General features: G+C 37.5%; 1 protein-coding gene across 1 annotated transcript in view; it reads right to left on the bottom strand.

The window, feature by feature from the left end:
* The window catches only part of LOC111923233 (uncharacterized), a 124,649-nt gene that overhangs the window by 26,314 nt on the left and 83,300 nt on the right, over positions 1-15,035 (bottom strand). Inside the window, exon 3 of the mRNA XM_086885609.1 lies at positions 9,324-9,399. The gene's annotated coding sequence lies outside the window, so the exon portion shown is untranslated. The remainder of the gene's footprint in view (positions 1-9,323; positions 9,400-15,035) is intronic.

Below are 15,035 nucleotides of genomic sequence, written 5' to 3'. Positions count from 1 at the left end.
ATCCAATATTTTTTATCCAGAGTCTTGAAAACACCCCCATTCCTAAATACCTTCTTACAGTAAATCATATGAAAATGAAGACTAATGAAGAAAAATGATTAACAGGGTCTTTATTACCAACAACAACAAAAAAAGTGACATATACCCACTAATAAAAATGCAGGCAATGAACTTAAAATATTTGACTGCTTCCTGGGCTGGAGTGACCGTGAAAATGGAGAGTTGGCACTGTGGATATATAGCTGATCATGATCTCAATCTGATTCATGCCTATCAAAAGAGTATGATTAAAACTAAGGAAAGTAAGAGGGAAACCTGTATTCCCTCTTTATTTGTCATGTTTACTGCTCTGGGCTTCTTGTGTCCTGTTAAGAGTGTCTCTGTTCTAAGACAAAAGTTTAAACAACTAGAAATAGTTTATAAAAAACTCAGAAATTTAACTTAAAATTGAGAAATATGACTAAGAATGACAAACTGCTAAAGGGACTTGCCTCGTCTGAGGAAACAAAAATATTCAGCAGACTGAAACACTGAGAAAAAGCAGAGAAATGTGATTATAATTTTATGGGTGTTATTTGTTTGTGTGTGTGTATTTTTTTTTATTTGGTTTGGTTTTGGTTTTATTTTGTTTTCTTTTTTCTTTTTATCTAGCAAACAAAGTTATGTACAGATGAGTGGACACTGAAGGAACACAGACTTCATGCATGTGAAGTCATACCATGTGAGAGAAATTATCTAGATACGATCCATCTAAAATAATAATAATCTTCTCCATCAGTAAAATACATTTAATTAATGATATGTGCTTATGTAATTACACAATTTGTTTGGATAAAGGCTTTAATATCTATAATGTTAGCACCAGATCACTGCATGCTTTTACCTGTTTCAGAAGGGCTTTCACTGGAGACAAACATATGCTGCACCAGATTTCAACGTATCTGTGAAGAATAACAACATTCTGGTGTATGGCCATCTTTTATTCTCTAAGTGTATGGTTAAATTGAATTCTGGTGAAATATCTAAGTGCTGTTCCAAAGACACATAAAACTACATTGTGTTGTGTTGGGGGAGGTTTAGGTTGGATGTCAGAGAATGGTTCTTCACCAGAGGGTGGCTGGGCACTGGGAACAGGCTCCCCAGGGAAGTGTTCACAGCACCGAGCCTGGCAGAGTGCAAGGAGCATCAGTGCTTTCAGGCACAGGGTGTGACTCTTGGGGATGTCCTGCACAAGGCTAAGAGTCAGACTGGGTGGTTCTTGTGGGTCCCCTCACACTCAAAATATTCTGTGATTCTATCATACATTGCATGGAAAGAATGTTTGTAAAAATGCACATTACAATTGATAGAGGTTTGGGGCTATACTGAATGCAAGACTGGGCTTGTAGCTAATGCATTTAATCCTTTCACAAAAGCAGGAATAAATTACAAGTACTTGAAAGGGACCCTTATAATTCTTGCCCTGTGAAAGTTAGGAATGCTTAAAATTGGAAAGGTAAAAATTCAAGAGCTGTTTGCTCTGATCAGCAGAGCATGTTGTCGGTCCCTGACCACTGGCATGGAAAGGAAAGAAATGGGCAAATACCAGAAAGGCAGAAGAGCTTTGGGGAGAAAAACAAATAAACAAACAAACCCCACAACAGAATAAATGAATAGTCTTTAATATTGAAGCTCATTAATACATTTTTCTGTTGTTGGTGTTGCTATAACCCTTATCCCTGACACCCAGGGCTGCACAAGTAATTACAGAAGTGAGCAGTAGATTGGGGAAAATACAAATCAGAGAATTGATTTGACAAGATAATGACCCACACCTTGCTCTGGGAAGTCCAGACACACTACTGGAAAGCAGAGAAATCTTTAAAGCAGCCCAGGGAAAATAAAAAAAACTGTGCCAGCTAAGGAAGGGGTAAGGTTAATTTACTCAAATACATTGATTCACAGCATCTCCCCAGCACCATTTTTCAGGAGAGTCATCCAGGTTTAACGTTGACTTCCCCTGGTAAACATCCAGTGTGCTGATGTTTTGTGTGCCTGCTTTAATCCAGGGGAGATTGGATTTGCTGTTTTCTTGTTCCCAGATGGTGCAAACTGCAGACTTTATTCCCAGTAGGCAAATAGGAGATGTCACCTGCAGTGCAAACATCAGTGTAAAGAACCCCTGGTGTGCAGCATTCAACACAAAACAGATACTGTCAAGATCATCTTTGTACAGACAAGCAGGAAGGAAAAGCAAACACACTCTGCTTATACTCATTTACACGTTATGTTGTCATAAGCTTTCTCCAAATATTATGTAGATGGAAAAGTAGACCTCATGCTGCTGTAAATCAGTAGCTGTGCTGTGGCGGCAGGAGAAAACAGTTAAGGGATTCAGTTTTCTTCCAAGAAAAATCATAGTTTTCAATTCCATCTGAATCAGGGCCAAAGGAATATTCCTTATCTGGCTGCAATAAGCGTTCTTTCAAGCAGGGGTATATGACCATCACACTCTGCTCAGGCCAGGGCTGCACTGCCAGGACGTGGAGAGGAGATTGATCCATGGGATTTGGGTGTCTCTTACACCAAGAGTGACTTAGGCACCCACCTCCTGAATTTCAAAGAGGATTGGGCTCTTGCAGACTCACAACCTAGGAGTTCCCTCAAGTTTCTCTTCATAAACAGCAGTTCATATTTTTATTAAGGAAACCACAGATGAACTTTGTGCCTGGGAATACTACCACACACATCCTGAGCTGGAAATTACTGAGCAGGAATTATGGTTTTTAAATTTATGCATTACTGCAAAATTGCTGCTACACAACAACATCACTGTCTTAATATCTACAGTTATTTTTTTGCACTGGAAAAAAAAAAAAAAAAAAGAAAGAATAATCAGACAAAAGACTTGATTTGGTTGCACCAAACAAAACCTAAGTATGCAAAGAAGGACAGCACAACTCAACAGAGAGACAGCTGTGATTTAGGGCACGGCAGGACTTAGAACTCCTTTTCTTTGTTTTACATCAACTTCCAAAATTAAGAGGTAGATAGAAAGGCTTCTTTGTCTCAATACATTCTCTCATGAAGTCTGCTCATTGTTCACTGTTCCAGTGAATCTGCCTTATGAACAGGACAGACTGAATCCTAAATAAGTAGTGATAAAATCTACAGCTAGAATTTTATTCAGCATTTCACATGACCCCAGACTGTAGAGTGTGAACATCTCCATCCTCTCCACCACTCTTCATATACAACTATTTCTCTCAAGTGAAGCACAGCCTCCCTTTACCCTGTGTGCTATTTCCCAGCCTGCCTGCAGTCAACTTTCAATTCTCTGTAGTCTGCTTTGGGGGTGCTGGATTAACCATGTCCTGGATGCAGAGACAGAGGCTGACTCAATGTGAAGCCAGATTAGATCAAATAAGCTTTATTATTTCATGGCCAACTTCTCCATAGTAACCCTTCTGCTCCAGAAACTGCTGACCAGATAGTACACAAGTGAATGGCTTGTGCTGAGTCTGAGTAAAAAGCCCTATAAAACACAAACTGGAGATGTGAAGGAACCTCAGCTCTCACAAAACACATCAAAGACAGTGCAGAAGCTTCTTGGCTCTGTCAGGAGTAACCCAATGGCATTGCCAGAATTAAGATGAGTATAAATAATCCCAACTTTACTCCAGCAATTCTCCAAACCATGTAGATGTCTGCACTTGATTCCCCACATTTCAGCTATGACTTCCTCTGGATTTACGCCTGATATATTATCCCAGCTTTCTATTATCTAGACATTGAGGCTTCATATTAGTAGTAGATATTTCATTGTTTCAGAAAGCTTTTTGTGGTTTCTTTTATAAGGGCAACTGATTCTCCCAATGCCTGTTCAGAGCTATCTTTTGTTTGCAGGGACTCGAGTCCACATGTTTAATGGGATCTTAGCTGGAAAATATAAAAGTATTTTGGTACTGATGTTTTACAGCTTCTCCTGTGAAAGATCACCCACTTCGCATAGCCCAATTTTATGTGAAGGAGAAGAAAGAGAGAATAAAGTCAGAGAAGAACATGCCCAGGATTCTGCAGCACACAGGTAAAACCAGACCAAAACTCTGACTCCAGGCTCTGCTCCAACGCATATTTAATCACTTTATGTAAAATATGAAAGCCAGCACAAGAAGAATTTAGAAGGCTTCCAGCCCAGAAAATTCTGGCGCTTTTCTGGAATGTTTTACATATGGGTCAGTGAAGGTCTTTGAAGTCAAGCAGGGCTTGATTTGTGCTTCAATGCAAGGCTCCTGAGGAAAGGCAGAGCTCATCTTCCTTCCCAATGTCAAGTGTGAAAGTAGGGGAGAGGACAAAAAGGCTGAGGAGAAGCCTCACTGCACCCAGAGACCGAGGCAAGTGTGTTCCACTGCCTCTCGAGAGTCATCACAGGACCTCAGTTAGAGGCAAAACCCTCATGTTTCAGGCACTGAGGACACATGCTCAGCAAAACTCTGTAGGAGTCAGAAGACTTTAGCTGTGGACACTGAAGTATCAAGATGTAACACATAATGTTCAGGATCCAGATAGCAGTGAGGTCATTTGAAGGAAACAGCCTGCCGTACAATCACTGTGGACAGGAAATACTAACGAAAAAATACAAAAATAACTAACAAGCAAGGTCAAATCTCATTCCCTTTCTTTGGGGCATAATCAGGTAATTTAACAGCCACATAACTTCTATTTATTCCCCTAAATGGATCTACTGAAAGTCTTTATGCTGATTTATCCGTAGACCAAGGAAGGCGTCTCTAATGAACTTTGTCATAGGAGGGCAGGAAGGTATAAATAGATCAACTCAACCAAATAGTTTTTTTGCCAAAGTTGGACTTCTTAAATATTCTTAAATCATGTTTTGAGCTTAAGAAAAATGACTCTCTTATTCTGAGTGCCTCTTATCTTCTTCATGGTTGAAACACACACAATTAAGTAATTAGTGTGTTCTACAATTAGTGTGTGGAGAGCAAGTCTCCATTCAGTTGCAAACACAGGTACCCAACAACAATGGAGTATCCCATGGTACTGGAGATATTTATTTCTGTAGGATTAATGGATATGAACTTCTGACAGATATGCAGCACGTGCAGGTCAGTAAATTGTCCTGCACTGCCTAAAATGGTGCCACTTTCCCATTAAATATAATTGAATCACACTGAATGTATGAAAGCAAAATGGAAGATCCAATTCAAACAGTCTTGAAATTAGCAACACAAAACAACCAAGAACTTCTATTTTATTTCAATTTTTGTCATGCAAACTATTTCTAAGTATAGAATATTCAAGTCAGAAAAATATTTGTTTGAATGTACTTACAAAAACCTGCAATTTTTATCCAAATTTATCAGTAAAATAGAAAGAGCTTAGAGTTTTCCCTAAACTCTAAATTCCCAAGGAGAATCATGGCCTTGGACTTGCACTGTTAAATTGAAAACATATACGTTGATGATAAGAATGATGATGGCAAGTCCTGCCATCTTGGGAGTACAAAATCTACTATTTCATTGTTGAACACAGAAACATCATCAAATACTTTAATTTTTCATCACCAAGCATAACAGTATTTTACCCATGCTGATTTGAATCCTGAACTTGAAAATGCATTTGTGCTTTTTCATGGGCTTCCTTAACACCACTAAGGGTATTTCATCTTTAGCACCAGATGAAGATGAAACCTTGCCAAGCCCAGGTGGAAAACAATTTGGCTTTATACCCAAACATTGTAAGAGGCCAACACCAAAGCTCTGAGAATGGAAAGATGCCAGATGGAGGCCAAAGCTTTTAAGCCTGTTATTAAACTGAACCTATCTTGCCACCATTTCTTCTGCCACATAGGCTTGTAGCCTAAGTTAATCATCCTGCCATTTCACATATTTAGCCAAATTCCAGCGTTCAAGCATAAAAAATGAAACCTTATGTATTACTAAATATAGCAGAAGTCCCATCTACTGTTTTAATTAGCTACAGGAATACATAATTTCAATCTAAGCTCTTTAGTAAACATCAGGTACATCTAAGCAAGCTGGAATTTATAAGTTTAAATCCGCTTTCCATTTTATTATGAACAATTCAGTTATTTTTTTCCTTAAAAACAGTTCAGTGAATGTTTCCACTGCTTTGTATAATCACAGGACTCTCATAAACAGTTGCTAAACTGAATTCTAAGGCTAGAGCTGTAGAATGTAGAGAAAATGTAGAGCAATCAGGCATTCTGCACTTTATTCTGTCCATACATGAACATAAGTGTGTGTGTTTATGAACATATACAGGAATGAACAATAAAAACTGCTCAAAGGGAATATTATTGTGAAACTGTAGAGTTATCCTCAAGCTGTTCTACCTAAGACCAAACAGTGGTTCCTATATACTCATTTCTACATGTGGAAAAAAACTATGAGATGAATGATGACATTTGATAGAGAGGTTACTGACACCTCTCTATAAAAGAGAGTGTACACAGAAAATTATTTCTAGCAACTATTTCCACATCTAGCAAAATCCTGATCCAACTGTAAAAAGTCATCTAAAGGAACGTGATGGATGGACAATGACTTGAACTATTTAAAACTGCACAGAGAAACTTCTGAAGGATTTACTTGAAAGTAACAGAGGAAAAGAATCTGTTTCTTTTCACTTATTTTCAGGCAGCCATCTTAGGAGTGTGGTCCTGTTGGGATCTTTGTCCAGACCTGAAACAGCTCACCAAAGATCTGTACTAAACCTCCAGGCATTTCTCTCTTTTATGTACTGGAGAAACTCAGAGCTACTCACCCTGCACCAGCTGCTAAGCACCAGAATCTGGCTGCACTGAATTTAGCCTTAGGAAACTTAAGAAGTCATTTTCACTTCAGCTATAAATCCAGTCTTTGGATTGAGTCAATTAAGGATTTGATGTTCAGCACGTCCAAATGAAGGACTGAGCTCTGGTGGCTTGCCAGTAATAACCCAATATATTGCAAGATAATAAAGTATCTTGTGAATACCAGAAAGCTCAATTATATTAAAAGCCTTCAGCTTAAGCAAGGCTATTTCCTTGATTTCTGTCTCTATTTAATTTTCAGGCTGTGACAGTAACTACTTCATCATGTGCTGGTTGATTTCCTAAGAGCATTAAAGTACTCAGTAAGTCAGACACAGCCATTTCAAAGATGCAAACAGGGAGGTAGAGTCACTCTATGCCAGGTGGTCCTGGAAATATGTATAAAATATGGTTTAATAATCATCATGATATAAGTAGAGGGATTTATTAATTTAGCCATGTTTTATTAACTTAACCATTGCTCTTCTAACTCTGAAATCAAATAACTATTCTAGAACTGTATAGGGGAATTTTAATAATTTTCCTGTTAATAAGCCGGAGAATTTCAAATTAAAGGTCATTATTGCATTCCTTTTAGCTAATTTATTTTAGTGCACTTATCTGTAGCTCCAAGAGAAAAAAAATGGAAAAAAAGTGCTCTCAAAAGATAAAAAAGGTTTCAAATTTGACATCTCCTTCAAGCTTTAGTTGCATGTAAAGCTATTAAGAATTCACTGAATTTCAAAAGGCATTTGTGTGACCAGTCACCCAGTGAGATTTGAAAAACAAATGTATAAGTGTATAAAAATAATATAAATTTTCATTATTCTGTTGAATGCCTTCAAAATCCATACTTGAATTCTCCAGAAATCAATCCTTTAAATAAAAGCATCTTCCTGTGTATTTCTCATACATTTCTATTGCTTCTTGATCCTCTGAAATGGGGAGAACTGAAATGAATTAAAGCACCCAAGTCCTTTCAGTGTGCTCAGTGACTGTCTTACATTCTTCTGCCTTTTCTCACAGCTGGGCCTGACTCTTCATTTTGTTTCTGATCATTCCAATCCCAGGTAACTAAGTTTTGATCCCCCCTAAACACAAAATATGATGGCTTGTAGTGGGTACCACACAGCCATGTATTTAAAAATGAAAATTATTTTGAGTACCCCAGGTGCAAGAAGTCATTCCAGTGCAATGTTTCAAAAGGTTTCTACCTTATATTTACATCCTTTTGTCTAATTCATATACAATCACCTACAGCAGTGATCTGGATGTACAATACAAAGCTGTTAGGCATCAGCACAACCACTCTTAAAATCTAGAAGTTTGTTATAATAGTGAGCTGCTAAAATAACCACAATAACTTAGAGCAGACCATGAAACACATTTCCCATCAGAAAAGAGCCCTTAGCTTGACAATCACCACAAAAGCCATATGAAGGAACTCCATTCAAACTTCAGTGTTATTATAAAAATCCAGCTTTCCTATGCACAGACAGAAGTCCTTTCACTCACACACAGTAGGAGGGTAAGAACCAGCCTAACACAACCTCGAGGGTTTGGAGAGACAAAAGCAGGTTGCTGCTGCCTTCACTAGCTCTGAAACCTAAACATGGTTGCTGTGCAGGACATGGCAAGCAAAGAGAAGGGCTGAGCCAGGTAATCACTGAAGGCATCTCATGCCTTCCCATGGTTCCTAAACCACAACAACAAATTTTCCCCAAATTTGAGAAAAAGTTGAGCAAAGGCTAATTTACCACAACACAAAGAACCTTAACACTAGGGCTCTAGAAAGATGGTTCTTTATAATGCCAGTAGAAACACTGACCTTTCAGAATAGATCTGCTTTACAGGCACCACAGTGAGAGCAACATGACTAAAATAACCATCTCAGACCTCTGCAAATGTTTACTTTTACATATGTGAAACTCAGGTTGCAGTGATTTGCTCTGCTTCCTGAAGACAGTTTGCAGCATGCTGTGCCCTGACCTGCACATCTGTTAATATTAGTAACTAGTTATTAGTGAAACATGGCACCATGACAGGGATCAAGGCTGTCTTGGAATGGTCTTTATCCAAGTCCAAGCAGCCCAAAGTTCTGCTGGTAAAATGAGAGGGAAAGAAAACAACAATAAAAAAAGTACAAAGAAATTAGCACTTTGAGATGTAATGTAATGGATAGAAGATTTCAGAAAAGAAATAAGCCAGCTATTTTTATATATTTTAACAGGGAAAAACACCTCAGTTTTGTTGCTGGCAATTTTATTTTCCATTTGGTTTTGAATACATGTAAATAAGGCCATGGCTCAGAACAAAGAGATTGGGTAAAGCAGAGAAAACAGGCTAATGTGTAGCTCCTCTTTGATGTCAAGCAGTTCACTCAACAGGCAGTTCAGTTTGTCCAGAATCCAACTTTAACAGCAGCTTGATCAAATTCACATGTAGTGAACCTGTCCCTTGGGTGTATTACTGACTGCTGAGGGATTGATCAAGAAAGGAAATTTCTTACCTGTTTTGTCACCAACAAAATCATTCTCTTGTGTATCTGCTCCACTGTTTCTTAACACAGGAGTGTGTAAATTCTCCTAGAACAGCAGAAAGAAGGGCAGTTAAACCAGTGTTCTTTACATTTTTTATTAGGCTTCTGCTTTCAAAAACAGACTGGAAATTTGCCAATCAGATGCAAAGAAAGCTTAGAGAAACCAAATAATACCTATGGCTGTAGTAGAATGATCTAAATATTTTCCATGGTTCACAATCTACAGCTGTTGGCAAATAGTGAATATCACATATAAATACCCTTTATAAGAGATGTATCTTTATTTAAAACTTCATTCTTATACAAATAAAGTATTTCAGGAAAGTAATGTCAAATTGTTAACAGTGATATGAAGCAGTCTCCATGTGTCATTTATTCCTATTTCCATGCAAAAAATGTTGAAAGAGCTAAAACATTCTTGGCTTCTAAAGAAGAAACCATATTGGATCTTTCAGCTATTTCCTTTGGGAGGACATTAAAGTCAACCCTGAAACATCAACAGGACATCTAAGGAAAAGGAATTGTAAGAGAGAAATCACCAAAAGAAATGATGATAGTTGTGGGGGTCTTGAAAGTTAGATAAACATTTCATGATTTAGCTGGCTTAAAGACATTAGCCTTGCTGTTGCCTGTAAGAGTATTACACTTCAGCCATCCTCTGTACAAATGATATCAAGCTATCTATTTTACTCTCTCCCAGTTAAAAAGTTCATGTTTCTTTTCCACCAAGACTTGCTGATAATAAGAAAAAGGAAATATTGAAAACAGCTTTTGAAGGTAACTTCAAAGTTTTCCTTTTGGCTGATAACACAAGATTTTTCTCCCACCAATTCACCCAACCCCACCCTTCTTGTCAGCTCTTAAACATATTTTTCAACTATTCCTTTACTCATTCTCATTGTTCATTATATTTTCTCCATTTCCTCTGATAGAACTCCTCCTGCTTATTGGCCAGAGACTCTTATTTGATTTTGTAACTTTTTCAAAACTATCTGCTTTTCTGTCCATTAGTCCTAATGCTCATGGTCCTTCTACTCATCAAAAGGCTCATGTCAGAAAACAGAAACACCCCATTTCCATGAACTGGAGATTACCAAGGGAAAACACAACCCTAAATAAAGAGCAAATTACGTATTTTTCATTACATCTTTCAATTGTGAAAGAATGTCAAGCTTTTTTCATGCTTGGCTCAGCAATAGGAAAGACACTAGGTAACATTATTATTACTGTTATTATTATTATTATTATTATTATTATTATTATTCTCAGCAGATAGATTTAAATTTTTTTCTTTTTTTTTTTTTTTTTCTTTTAAAAAGCAATCTTCAGTTGCTGTGGCAAATTGACTCCAATTGTTCAACAGAAGTGCTAAGTGGATTGCTTTGCTCATGGAAAAGGAAAGGTTGTGCAGAAGTGGGTGGAGCTGAGTAAGAAACTGGGATGAGAGGGGAAGCAGTGCTCCAGCAGAGGGAGAGGCAGATCATACCAGACTTGGGAGGGCCAAACATCAGCAAGGCATATGAAGCCTCCAGAACCCAGATAACTTTTTGGGACACTTGCATAATCAGTGTAGGCAGAGAAGCCACAAGTGCTTTCCAGAAGTCTATCTAAGCATCTTAGGTAAGCCCTGAGCCAGAGGATGAGCTTTAGGTCAGAATTTCTCTGGGGATAGGCCTTTATTTTCCAGAGTATTTCAAAAGACAAATTCTCTAACACCTTGGAAAAGAACTACAATTATCCAGGAGCATCAGCCTGACTGGCCCCAGACTGTACCTCAGATATCTTTTGATTTTTTCTGGACTAGTGGAAATCTAATAATTTTCAGACATCCAAACCAACCATCTGCACAGGATGATCATCATCAATGTATTCTGTGCCAACTGGCCAAGCACAGCCTACACACCTCTATCTGTACTTTTCCTTTCTCTTGAGCAACATTTGTCATGTAATATGAGGAAACCAGCTTGGTTTTTAAGGCTAGATCCAACCTCATCAAAGTAAACACAAAACTTTCCAATGACCTCAGCGGAATTTGGATATGGCCCTTCACCTTTTTCTGTCTTTGAAATATAGATGAAGATTTTGAAAAGTCCTCTGAGGCTCTGTGTATCCTTTACCCATCTAAGCCTAGTACCTCTGTTTACACAGAGCTGGGTGGCTTGCTGCCTCTCTTTCCAGCTTCTCTTTTTTGTTTTGTTTTACTGATATATTAAATCCTTTAAACAGAGGCTTAGCATACTTAATTTGTTTCCCTTTACTGACCTGAGCTTTTGAAAACCAGATGTTAGTCCTGAGCCACACCTCTATGGAATTTACACCTCATATCAACAGTACAGAGCTGCTCCTGTTGCTGGAGAAAGCAGCTGAGTGACCAGGTCTGTACCTGACAGACTCCACTTTTAGAAAAAATAATAAATAAAAGAAACACTAATTTTCATGGTTTTTTGAAATGTTACTAAAAACCTGCTGGAGTATTGAGGCCAGCATCCATGGCAACATAATATTTGGAGGCTCAAATCATAAAGAAGATGTAAATGATTGTGTGACTTCAAAACAAATGTCTAATTCCTTCAAGCAGAGAAGTCACAAGACACATGCTACAACAGGTATGAAACCAAAGGTATGTTACTATGCTTATCCTTAAATTGTTGTATTCAATATGAATCTGAAAGATAAAATATTGGCTGCCCTTTTCTCTCACTCCTCTCCCTAAACCACTCAAGATAAAACATTTTTAAATATATTTATTCCTGTTTTCAACATGTATAAGTGAAAGAGGAATATGTGCTCATTCTTGTGACAGCTGTTCCATGCTGACCCCAGTTAAGGTTTATACCCTTTCTCTCTCTGCCCAGCTACCTCTCTAATCCCTACACATTTCCAGTCCCCACTGGAATTCTGACCTGATAGAATGTCTGACCACTGTTCTGCTACCAAGGATGTCTGAACAAGTGACATCTTCAATATCTTCAGATTGCTTGGGAGAGGAGGAACTGCATATATCTCTTCACCATGTTTCTGTTCCTCAGAATCTGTCACTCTCAGCAGATCAGTGCCTTCTCTGGTGAGCAGCTCTTTAGGCACCCTCAGCTTTGTTCTAAGGGAAGGGTGCAGCAACAGTCTGCTTTCTACAGCAAGGATCAACATGAGATTCATTCCACAAAACATTTTCTCCAGGGTTTCTGCTGAGGGATGATCTGTTTCTTTCTCTAGAAGCACGGCTGCCTTTTCTGCAGCTTAGTTTTCCTCTTTGCTCTTATTTCACTCATCTACTTTTGTGCAATGCATAGAAACAACATTTTCTGAACTATATTAAATAGTACAAGCTTCACAATTTCTATGTACTCAATAATATCCTTTGTTTCATTTGGAATCACAAATATGCTGAAGGACAGATATGTCCCTAACTAAAATCACCAGCCAGTGCTCCCTGATATGGACATTAATAAAAGATTATTGGGTGCAGTGCCCAATCATGAATACAACCTCGGCCCCCAGTAAATGCAAGGTAGTTGTGCCTGGTTTATCTGAACATCAAAACACATATTTTTCAATATTGCACCAAAATATTTTTTTAATCTCCTATTTTAAACTTTTTAGGACAAGAGTTCTCCATTTACAGCAATTATATCAGATTAAACATATTAGGTTTATAAATAAGACTAATTGCACAGCAGTAGAATTACTAGAGTCCCTATTGTAATAAAATAAAGCCCATGTAACCTAATAGATTAGAAAAAGACTGAGACATTTCTTCAAAACATCAGTTAACCAAATGTTAAATCAATGTATTTTCAACCTAAGTTTTTTTCCCATGCATCATCACATTATCTTATCTGGTCCCTTAACTAAAAATATTATTTAAAAAGCTCCTAAACAGTAATTGGATCATGAGCTGCAGAACAGTGAATCCTGGGCCACAGGTCAGACTGGGCTACCCTTCAGGGCTTGAACTTTGTTAGCAGTTGGCTCTGCAGAATTTTCAAGATTATTTCAATTTTCCTCCACATTTCTCAAAAAATGTCTGTTTCTTGAAGATCATCAGTTCGTGAATGAAAGGGAAAACAAGGGGATCAACTGTTAACAAAGGAAATATTTTTGTGGTTTTAAACTCTGTTACTAAGGTATTTTATAATCTTCTACCACTGTAGGGAGAATGAATCTTTCTTATCTCTTCTGTCAAGACATTCTTCATGGAAGAATTTAGATATATAATTGGTAGAGAAAACAAAAAATAAAAGCCTAATACTCCTCTGGTTTTCCTGAAGACTGATCCAAAGCTATTACAATTTTCATGTCAAAATCCCTTTTGTGTGCAAAATTATGGACTGTGTTTTATCAAAGACTTGTTCACTGCTCGCCAAAAGCAATAAAAGTCCAGTATTGTTTAAAACACAGAAATAAAGCAGAAGCTTAGAAGTGAAATAATTGACACTCTTGGTTAGGAGGTACAGAACTGAAGCACTTCTAACCTTTGTAGGAGCTGGTAGTACTTAGCATCTTGATTTATTAATCACTTATTCCCTAAAAATCATCCCCAAGAAAGAATTTTCAAGTAGTTTTGAGGTGAAGGATCAAACTAAATCGTTGAGCATATGGAAATAACTCCAAGTTTTACTATATATCACCCAGCAAAATAACCTGAGTGGTCTCAGCCTGTTCTGAAAATGGGACTTGGGTACCCATATTTCACAGGCATTAAATATTATTCAGGAGCCAAAAGCCTGAAGATATTTTAGAAGTTGTCTACTTGTGTACTGACTTGTACTTTATTCCAGGCTCTGATTCTTTCTGAAGTTGTGGGTATAGGAATTTACAATAAATTATACTCTTATTGTGTAAATTCTGCTAAATGCAAAACAAACTCCTCTACACAAACATCAGGTTTATTCAGTCAGGTTATTCACTCTCAATCTAAAGATTTTTCTGAACTATTGACAATTTTCCCCTCAGGAGGACCAGTGGCTGTAATACAAGGTGCTACATTATTTTGATCAGTGGACTGGGCAGACCAATTGTGAAGAGCAAAGAAGAAAATTAGCTCCTATGTGTAAGATGTATTTCTGAAGAAATATTTCCAGATACATCAAGGCAAAGTTCTTCATCCATGCAAAAAGGACATCAATTGTGGTACCTTCTTTAAGTTTCTCTGGGTAGCTTTAACAAGGGAAAAAGGTCTGTGAGAACAAGATATTATTATTATTATGGAAGCACAACTAATAGCACATCCATGTTATAGATATACAGGGAAAATTACTGTTCAGAAAAACAATAGAAATAGAAAAGAAATATTCTAATAACTGGGCTCAGATGGACTTCTTTATGCTAGAAATTAAATAGTATATGCTCTAATAGATGTATTTCTTGGCTAAATTGCAGCTATAAACAGAAAATATGAATTCATTCTGCTGTTTGACCTTTGCACTTGAATTTAGCAACGTTCCATAGGAAATTCTTGCTTACAAATCAACACAAGATCAAAATCACATTTCTTATTTCTCTCAATGTTAAATCTTAACATGCAACTCTGAACTATTTTTTTTACAGATACATAGAGTATTTTATATTATGTAGGAAAATAAATTCTTCACTGGAAGTGCAGGTCTTGGGTGTGTCTGGTACTAAGTTTATCTACTTTGCAGGACTTTTCAAGGGCTGTGTCTGATTGATGGGTCTCTGCCC

This window comes from Cyanistes caeruleus, chromosome 4 (assembly GCF_971803275.1).
Source record: "Cyanistes caeruleus chromosome 4, bCyaCae1.hap1.1, whole genome shotgun sequence".
In the NCBI taxonomy this organism is placed as follows: domain Eukaryota; kingdom Metazoa; phylum Chordata; class Aves; order Passeriformes; family Paridae; genus Cyanistes; species Cyanistes caeruleus.
Note: the sequence above shows the minus strand (reverse complement) of the source record. Positions and strands in the feature narration are given on the sequence as shown.